Below are 8,741 nucleotides of genomic sequence, written 5' to 3' on the forward strand. Positions count from 1 at the left end.
AAAACCAGGTCTTAACCCTGAAAAAAGCCCTTTAAAGTTGTGGGGCCAAGACAAAATGTCCTCAGAGAGATAGGTTTGTACGTTTTTTTAGACCTCACAATGATATAAATACACACACACACACACACACACACACACAGAATAAACACACTTTCATTTACTTAAAAGGACCAGTGTGGAAGTATTAGTGCCATCTGATTGTAAAATAAATAAATAAGTATTTGTAAACAAAAAATCAAGGCCTTTTCTTAGCGTCTCTTTCTGAGGCTCTGAAAACCAAACTATTCTCATTTTAAAGCAAACATACACTTACACAAGCATACGTATGGATAGTACATTTCATGTCCCTCAATAAACCCTCCTACATGTTACACACTGGCCCTTTAAAACACCTGCGTTTCATAAACAGCCGGGATTTTTCCCGGGGGTTAACGTGCATAAAAACTCCTGAAACTTGGCATGGAGGTCAAGTCCGGCAGAAATGTGATATTGACATAGTTCCCGAAACCCATGCGTGAAACATGGATGGAGCACGCCAACATCAAGTTGCGCCGAATTTCACAAAACTTGGTGGGAAGATTTTATAGCCCAAGACGAACAAAAAAGTCCATTGGGACCACTGCCTCAACTCAACAGGAAGTCAGCCATTTTGAATTTGGCGTCCGTCTTTGCACGCTTCGTCTGAGCGTGTTTATCATACCGACTTAATAAAAATGCGACAATTTGTACTGGACACGTCAAAGGCAAAATGCTATCAATAGGTTTTACGGATTCAAAAGGGCGTGGCCCGGTCAGCCATCGGTAGTTTGGCGAATTTCGACCGTTCGCCACGAAACAGAAAGTGCCCCTATAACTTCGCCATACATTGACCGATCGCCTTGAAACTTCATACGTGACACGAGAGAGCGGCCCTGAATGTGTCTATGCACACAAAGTTCACCCAACGTGATGTTGGCGATTTTGAATTGAGGTCAGGGAACTGCTGCACTCTCCAACTTGCGTGGTGACGCGAGGGCCCTGCAATGACAGTGCGCAGTCCTAGTTTCATATGCAATCTAAGAAGAAAAAAATACTATCAGGAACCAGTTAATCTTTTATACTTTATTTAAAAAAATAATAATAACTCAATGGACTTTTATTTATATATACAGTATATATCAATTGACTAAAGAAATGCCTCTGGTCTTTAGAACCCCTGATGAGGACGTGGTCTGTGCTTGACCCCAGTCGTTGCTGGTTATTCATTAAAATTTAAGAGGTTAAAGATAAAAGGTTAAGATATAATAAAACGGACAAATTAAAAAGTAGGTTGTAGATGGTCACAGATGGTTGAATAAGCTTATGGAAATGTGGATTTTGAAGCCATGCCCAAGTAAGATTATATTCCAGCAGCATGTTGCTTTTCATGTTTTCTGTTATTCCGCAAACTCAAATACCTAAAGACATCTCATCTTACCGGGTGTTACTGACGTAGAACAGCAGAGGGCGCTGTCGCCTGTGAGATAAAGTCAGTTGAGTTCAGGCCACAGTTGAGTCCAGTGAGCGAGTGAGAGGCTGAGTGTCAGTGCCAGGCATCACCAGCCTGTCCTGCACAACCGCTCTGTTGTCTCAGACAGAGACAGGGACACTGTAACTGGTGTGTGTCCACGTCACAGACACACAGACAGAGGTGTTACATATGATGCAAAGCATTCTGGGATGTTTAAATTAGATGATTGTCCAACTTCACATTTCTGAAGCCCCCTGAGTGTTAAGACAGAAAATGATGGGCGGTGCCTCCTTGAGCCTTATCCAGTTAAGGAATGTCATTTCCTGTATGGCAGCTATTTTTATGCTTTATCTTCTTTTTTGCTTTGCTGCAGCGTGCCTGCGTACGCCTCGGCTTCCTCTCTTTTAACTGCATTTGGGAGGGTTTTTTTTTCCCTGTGTAAGCCGTTCTCAGTGAGGAGCAGTTAATGCCCGAGCTTTATTCCTTGCAGAGCTCCACCCAACGCAAACCTCCGGTGGGAACCGGCGTAATTGGCATGGCGCAGAGATTGGAGAGCAGCAGCTGGAGACCCGAACATGCCCTGTGCTGGGCAGAGGAATCTGAAAACACTGCTCGAAATTAATCCACTCCATATAGCCCCCATCCAAGTGTGCTCACTAAATCACATGGAAAATGTGCCGTGTGAAATGAATCAGTTAGACTTTGTGTGCAGAAACAACTGCTTTTACAGAAGCTACTGCAAAGTGATAAAAGTCACAGGTCAATAAAATGCATCATTCACCTTTGACTTATTATTGCTCTTTCAATTTCTTGGGAGAAAGAGAGGAGACAATGGAGAAGGAGAGGAGACAAGGAAGGAAGGGTACAGCAAATTATTGGCTGACATACATGTGACTACAGCACTGTTTGAAATACAGTGGAGGAAATCAGGCAAGACAGATGGAAATGGAAGTTTTTGTTAGTTGACCTCATCTGGCCCTCGACTTGGACAGTTTTTAATTTCGACCCCCTCTCTTATTGAGTTTGACAACCCTGGGTTCCATTCTCTTGACCAAATGTACTCAATTAAGAACATTTGTGATGTAATTCAGTCAAAAAAAGAGAGATTTGCCTTCATAAAGTCAACTGTGCTGCGTTTGGCTTTAACTAAATAAAACAAACTGACGGCATCAACGTCCAGATTAAAACAATGAAACTTGATCTCAAAAACTTGTTCTCACCTAGTTTATCAGGGAGTTTAACTGTTCCCAATAAACTGAGTCTGCATAAGAACCGTATACAAAGAAACCTATAATCCTGTCTATGTCGTCTGTATGTCATTAGGTCACTAAATGTGTCAGCGGCCTTTCCAGCAACAAGGACGCGTGGACAAGTGCGTGTGCTTAATACATCTCTCAGTCAGGTACTGTATAGCATTAACAGCTGCCTTGTTTCATATCAGCGTCTCGAGTAATAAAGGCGAGTTCAGCCAAGTCACCACTCACTCTGAGAGCTCGGCATTACACGGAGCAACTTGGCCGCGCATCACAAAGTGTTCCCGTTTCCCGTGCCAGACTCTGTCTCATCATGTCCTCTGCTGTCTGGCAGGTAAACGTGTTCTAAAATCAGAGCTTTTTACCGTCTGCCTCAGCGCTGTTTAAAGAGCTTTAAGTCTACGTCACCAGCGCTTCATTCGCCTCACTTTCAAACCCACATCCTACTCTGACTGCGGGCCAAGGAGCCTGAAAATACAGAGGCCGCACTGTGTTTTGGGTCGCACTGGAATGACCCAAAACGCATGCAGGAGGAGAAACAAGCTGCATATTCACAAATGCTGCGGATTCCCAAAACACTGGCAAGTCCCAAAACACCGGCAGGTCTCAAAACGCCAGCAAGTCACAAAACGCCAGCAAGTCACAAAACGCCAGCAAGTCGCAAAACGCCAGCAAGTCACAAAACGCCAGCAAGTCACAAAACACCAGCAAGTCACAAAATGCCAGCAAGTCACAAAATGCCAGCAAGTCACAAAACGCCAGCTAGTCACAACACACCAGCAAGTCATAAAACACCGGCATGTCCCAAAACACCAGCAAGTCACAAAACACCGGCAAGTCCCAAAACACCGGCAAGTCTCAAAACGCCAGCAAGTCACAAAACGCCAGCAAGTCACAAAACACCAGCAAGTCACAAAACACCAGCAAGTCACAAAACGCCAGCTAGTCACAACACACCAATAAGTCATAAACCGCCAGCAAGTCATAAACCGCCAGCAAGTCACCAAGCACTGGCAAGTCCCAAAACACCGGCAAGTCCCAAAACACCGGCAAGTCCCAAAACAATAGCAAGTCACAAAACATCAGCAAGTCACAAAACACCAGCAAGTCACAAAACACCAGCAAGTTCTAAAACGCCAGCAAGTCCCAAAACATTTGCGCTTGTCCCTCTGGGCCGACAGAAATGACAACAGAAGGGTACTCAAAAACGGAAGTGCTCGGGTCTGTGGGAGCTCTCATTTTCATGCAGAGGGACTACTTAATTGTTACTTTATTAAAAGGCCTTTATTAAGAGGTTATCCTCCTATAACCCTGAACCTATATAACTGAACTGAACTACAACCCGGCATTTCGGGACTTGCCGGCGTTTTGGGACTTGCTGGCGTTTTAGGACTTGCTGGCGTTTTAGGACTTGCTGGTTTTTTGGGACTTGCTGGTGTTTTAGAAGTTGCTGCCGTTTTGGGAATTGCCGGCATTTTGGGACTTGCTGGCGTTTTGGGACTTGCTGGCTAATCTAAAAATACAAAATCTAAAAATACAAAATTCAAAAACCCAAAGAAATAAAAATGTCCACGAAATGGTTATGTGTGATAAATAGGATCATTTATCATGGGGACTTGCTGGCGTTTTGGGACTTGCTGGCGTTTCGAGACTTGCCAAAGTTTTGGGACTTGCCGGCGTTTTGGGACTTGCTGGCGTTTTAGAACTTGCTGGCGTTTTGGGACTTGCTGGTGTTTTAGAACTTGCTGCCGTTTTGGGAATTGCCGTCATTTTGGGACTTGCTGGCTAATCTAAAAATACAAAATCTAAAAATACGAAATTCAAAAACCCAAAGAAAAAGAAATGTCCACGAAATGGTTATGTGTGATAAATAGGATCATTTGTCATGGGGACTTGCTGGCGTTTTGGGACTTGCCAGTGTTTTGGGAATCCGCAGCGTTTGTGAATATGCAGCTCGTTTCTCCTCCTGCATGTGTTTTGGGTCGTTGCAGTGTGTTTGCCCCTGTCGGCCACCATATGAAAAGGCCTCCGTGTCCGTCTGTCTGTTTCCATTTTCATGGATGAAACAGGAAGCAGGACAAACAAAAATAGGGAAGAGAGGTAAAAAATGTGCTTCACCTCTCTTCTTTTCAGGGAAAGTCCCAAAAGCTCCAGGGAATGTGTCTCACACGGGACTCACAAAGGCGCCAAGCTTTTCAGTCAGACGTGTTTGCACACGTCATGCGGGGTTTCCGTCGTGTTATGGAGGCATTATGTACGATTAACGGAGGTAAACCTGGGCACAAATAAACACTTATTCTCACTTATTCTTCATGTGCCTTCATGAGGCCTCGGGCTGAGGACAAGATGATGTCACATCATGTCGTGTAACTTCTGAAGTGTTTGTCACAGCAAGCGTCGCCGCATGCTCGTCTGTCCCTGCAAACATGGCAATAAAACGCACAATAATTTCATGTGTGAGGGGCGGACGCAGCTTGTAGGAAACCTCCAGGACTCGAGAAAACAACCGACACAAATTGCTGTTATTCCCTCGCTCGCTCTGTAAGTCACCAGAAGGTATGTCAGCCAATCTCATCCCGCGCACAATTCAATTAAAGAGAGTACAAAGACGTACGGGCTGCAGGGCGAGTGATATGATTATGGTGACGCTGTGGCTTTGATTCGTTCCCCAAGATTCGTCCCCAAGATGGCTCACCCTCAGGTGGCTTTTTATCCTCATGACTTAAAGCTTAAACGTTGGGTGATTTTCTGCTGCTGCTTATGTTTAGTCGTTGTGAGAAGAAACAAAGGGGCCTGACTTGAGGGAGCGTTTGTGTGTATACAGCAGCAGCAGCAGTGCAGGGGCAGGCAGGGACAAGAACATGTATCCGGTCAAGCTGCTCAAAGGGTTCCTCTTGTTCCGCGCTCTTCTCCTCAGACAGGGATCGATTCAGGAGAATCCCTTAAACCGCTTCGTTTTCAGCCAGGACAATGCGGAGAGGAGCAACTGTAGCCTTCGCCGTCCATGCAGCCTCCAGCCTTGGGCCGAGCTGCCATAAAGGACAGGCGATCCGCCACTCGGGACACGGACGTGTCAAAGGAATGCGTGTGCAGGTATCCAGCTGCCTGTGGGGACGGTGGAGAAAGGCCCAGTGCACCAGTTGATCCTGTTTGATAAAGGCCCTGACAGACCCCGATTATATGTCTCAGCCTGGAGGAGGTGTCTGTGTCTCATTCCTGCACTGAAGAAAGTCGATCCGGTGGGAAAGAGGCGGGGCCATGCCTTTAGGCGTCAGTTTTTGTATGGACGCCAACACACACACACACACACACACACACACACACACACCTCGTCAGGCAGACACCACTACACACCGCCACCCCCCCTCTCTCTCCATCGCTCCTGCCGCCTCCACACTGAACAAACACCCTCACCCATCTCATTTACCTGACCACACCCGGCCCTCCAGACACCATAAATACCATTTCCACAAGTCATGTCAGATATATACTTTGCAGCGAGAGCGCAGGGACTTTTGCCTCGTTACGGCTCACTCACCCAAGAAACACATTTTCATAACAAGTCATCTTCACTTTTATTTATTTGTTTGTGATTTTAGGAGACAAGGACAAAGGGGTCGGTGATAATGTGGCGACGTTAGCAGCCAGTTCTGCACAAATCTGGTTCACTTCATAAAGAACTGTCACGTGTGTGAGGCTGAAGTGTATTAACTTAGATGAGCACATTAACACAGCTAAATTTTGTCTTGAATGTGTTATATATATATATATACACACATATATAAATATATACATACACACACATATATGTATGTATGTATGTATGTATATATATACATACATACATATATGTATATACATATATACATACATATATACATACACATATATACATACATATATGTATATACATATATACATACATATATACACATATACAGATACATATATACATATATACATACACATATATACAGATACATATACATACAGTGGGTATGGAAAGTATTCAGACCCCTTTAAATTTTTCACTCTTTGTTTCATTTGCAGCCATTTGCTAAAATCAAAAAAGCTCATTTTATTTCTCATTAATGTACACTCAGCACCCCATCTTGACAGAAAAAAAACAGAAATGTAGACATTTTTGCAAATTTCTTAAAAAAGAAAAACTGAAATATCACATGGTCATAAGTATTCAGACCCTTTGCTCAGTATTGAGTAGAAGCACCCTTTTGAGCTAGTACAGCCATGAGTCTTCTTGGGAATGAAGCAACAAGTTTTTTCCACACCTGGATTATGGAGGCCACTGTGCTCTTAGGAACCTTGAGTGCTGCAGAAGTTCTTTTGTAACCTTGGCCAGATCTGTGCCTTGCCACAATTCCGTCTCGGAGCTCCTTGGGCAGTTCCTTCGACCTCATTATTCTTATTTGCTCTGTGAGCTGTAAGGTCTTATATAGACAGGTGTGTGCCTTTCCTAATCAAGTCCAATCAGTTTCATTAAACACAGCTGGACTCCAATGAAGGAGCAGAACCATCTCAAGGAGAATCAGAAGAAATGGACAGCATGCGAGTTAAATATGAGTGTCACAGCAAAGGGTCTGAATACTTCTTTTTTAATAAATTTGTAAACATTTCTACATTTCTGTTTTTTTTCTGTCAAGATGTGGTGCTGAGTGTACATTAATGAGAAATATAATGAACTTTTTTCATTTTAGCAAATGGCTACAATGAAACAAAGAGTGAAAAATTTAAAGGGGTCTGAATACTTTCCGTACCCACTGTATATATACATACACATATATATACACATATACACACACACATATATATACATATATACATACACATATATATACATATATACATACACATATATATACATATATACATACACATATACATACACATACACATATACATATATACATACACATATATATACAAACATACATACACATATACAGTATATACATACACATATATACATACACATATATATACATATATACATACACGTATATATACATACACATATATACATACATACACATATATATACACATACATACATACATACATACACATATACATATATACGTACATATATACACATATATACATATACATACATATATATGTATATGTATATACATATGTATATATATATACGTATATATATACACACATACATATATATATACTGTATATACATATATACACACACATCTTTATATACATACACATATACACGCACATAAATATATACATACATATATATATTTTAGCAACTATGCTTGTTTTTCAGGGACGAGGCACCTGGACAACTGGAGACAGAGGGGGACCATGTTTGGTCTCCTCTGTCTATCACTAGGTGGCTTCTATATTAAGATAGAATACCTAAAATGGGCAAATGTGAGGTCAGATAACTTCTAAAAGCATGGCTCTGCTCTTTCGCGGGCAGAATTGTTCGGCGATTCGGCAGGAACACATTCTCCCGAGCTGCTGCAGAGCTTGGTCTGATGCCTGACTTGTAACCAAATAAAATCCCTTTTGCTCGGTACGAGTCCTGTGTCAGAGGGGTTTCCTTCTACACCATCAACTCATCACGTATCATTCGTAAGAAGGAAGGAGGCCTGACTTAGAAAACGACAAGGCCAGTCTGCATTGAAGCGGGAGATACTGCAGCGAATGAGTGGCTTGAACTCTGCTGTGGATCTTTGTCAATGATGTCAACACTGGGCACGTTCTGATTCTGACTCCTCTCGTCCAATCCTCATGACCACGTATTGATCTGAGACCACAGATCATTCAGACCCCACTTCTGAACGTAGGACAAGCAGCGAGTGTCCCTCTTCACTCCTGTCTGTCCCACAGAGCAGCCAAGGAGTCATGTCCTACAGACAGCAGTCTCACAAAGAGACAGAAACATCACCGGCCACAGAGCACAGGCAGGGAGACAGGGACGGAGACAACTTTGTCTGTCGTCAGCACCGAGACGA

The sequence above is a fragment of the Solea solea genome, chromosome 8 (genome assembly GCF_958295425.1).
Source record: "Solea solea chromosome 8, fSolSol10.1, whole genome shotgun sequence".
Taxonomy (NCBI): Eukaryota; Metazoa; Chordata; class Actinopteri; order Pleuronectiformes; family Soleidae; genus Solea; species Solea solea.